The sequence below is a fragment of the Mirounga angustirostris genome, unplaced genomic scaffold, assembly GCF_029215605.1.
Source record: "Mirounga angustirostris isolate CCGP_5_RB_7025 unplaced genomic scaffold, mMirAng1.0.hap1 SCAF_2, whole genome shotgun sequence".
Taxonomy (NCBI): Eukaryota; Metazoa; Chordata; class Mammalia; order Carnivora; family Phocidae; genus Mirounga; species Mirounga angustirostris.
Genome location: NW_026991710.1, coordinates 105,439,660 through 105,441,871, shown reverse-complemented (window position 1 = coordinate 105,441,871; position 2,212 = coordinate 105,439,660). Strand labels below are relative to the sequence as shown.

Here is a 2,212-nt window from a genome sequence, read left to right as displayed (position 1 = left end):
TGAGCTTCCTCCAGAAATAAGAAGAGGTCAGTGATTAGAAGACAATGGGAGAATGAAGGGGTGGAAATTGGAGAGGGAGATGAACCATGAGAGACTATGGACTCTGAGAAACAAACTGAGGGTTCTAGAGGGGAGGGGGGTGGGGGATGGGTTAGCCTGGTGATGGGTATTAAAGAGGGCACGTATCGAATGGAGCACTGGGTGTTATACGCAAACAATGAATCATGGAACACTATATCAAAAACTAATGATGTAATTTATGTTGATTAATATAACATAATAAAGAAAAAAGAAGAAAAAAATTTTAAAAAGAAAAAACATGGAACACCTCACAACTTTATATGTCATTCTTGCACAGGAGCTGTGCTAACATTCTATCATTCCAATATCAGTATATGTGCTGTTGAAGTATGTTTAATATTTTTAATCATAAATACCGGATTTTTTTCTTGATCTCTGATAAAATTGGTTTCATTATTTTGACTCATTCTTCTTACCTATTTCTTTTAAAATAAATCTGGATTTTGATATCCAAAAAAAAAAAAAAAGAAGAAGACAATGGGAGAATCCATAGTCTCTCATGGTTCGTCTCCCCCTCTGATTTCCCCCCTTCATTTTTCCCTTCCTACTATCTTCTTTTTTTTAACATATAATGTGTTATTAGTTTCAGAGGTACAGGTCTGTGATTCAAGAGAATCATGAAACACTACATCAAATACTAATGATGTAATGTATGGTGATTAATATAACATCATAAAAAAAAAAAAAAAACAATGGGAGAAGACTGGGCTGAAGACATGGGGCTGGGGTCTTGCTCCTCTCTGGCCAACACATTCAAACACAGACATCTGAGGCGTATAGGCACTTTAAATTCATCCTGGTCTTTCAGGTTCTTGTGAAGGCATATTTTTCATGATAAAATATTGAACTAATTTTGATAGTTTGTTATTTGGTTTAAAATCTTTAATAATTCATATATGAACATCCATTTTTATTCAAAGTTTAGGGCCTGAATGGAACCTATCCTTAATATGGATAAATTGCTAATATATATTCTTGTCTTCTACATTTTGTCAAAGTGATTACTTACTTGATAAGCTGATTAATATATTTAAGTAATCTATAATTCAGGTGACTATAGCTATAACTTCTCAAAATACAGGAGTCTCAAATGGAAAATTCGTAATTTGTATCATAAGTTTATAATATTCAATAAAGTGCTAGCCTTTGAGAGAATGTTTTTTTAGATTTTTTTTTTTTAAGATTTTATTTATTTATTTGACAGAGACAGAGATAGTGAGAGCAGGAACACAAGCAGTGGGAGTGGGAGAGGGAGAAGCAGGCTTCCCCTCAAGGAGGGATCCCGATGTGGGACTCGATCCCAGGACCCTGGGATCATGACCTGAGCCAAAGGCAGATGCTTAACGACTGAGCCACCTAGGCACCCTGTTTTTTTAGATTTCAATAAAACTTTTAGCAAGCAGAGATCAGAGGGTAATCTTTACTAATAGTTTTGTGGTAATTTATGTTCCTTATTTGTAAAATGAAGAAAGATCTATCGATGATATATCTGTCTGTCTATCTTAAGTTTGTTGTGGGGACTTTTAAAACATCTGGCACATTGTAAACAGTTTGTGAATACTAGTTCTTGTTTTAATGAGCATCTAATTTTTCCATGTGTCAAGATTATATCATTAATTGAATAAATATTAAGTACATCCTAGATAGTGCTAAGATAATAACCAATTGTACATTTCAAATTATAAATTAGTAAGACAAGAGTATAATATATGAAGGTATATATTACACTATTATGTAGGTTAAAATTTAAGAATGTTATGTGAAGGAAAAAAAAGAGGATTACAATAAAAGGATTTGATATTGATTAAAAGGCAACACTATCTGTTTGATACTTCTGAAATGGACCTCTACATAAACCAGTTTGACTTAATTCATTATAAAGTAAGTATTAAATGAAAAAGCTGCTTTTCTGATTTACATATACCACTCACTCTAACTTATCTTTTAATTTTCATGTTATTTTAAAATTTGGTGAATATAATTGTAGAGTTTTAAAGTTCATAAAGAAAGGAGACACACCTAGCAAAGAAAATCTTACTTTCTATTGACTATGACTTCTAATTCACAAAAATATAATAATAAAATGATTGTAAAATTAATTGTTAGCTTTCTTAGGCCAGAATATGGTTAG

At 32.0% G+C, this 2,212-nt stretch overlaps 1 pseudogene; it reads right to left on the bottom strand.

The window, feature by feature from the left end:
- Positions 1-313: 313 nt before the first annotated feature.
- Positions 314-412, bottom strand: LOC123849138 (U6 spliceosomal RNA; annotated as a pseudogene).
- Positions 413-2,212: the final 1,800 nt, after the last annotated feature.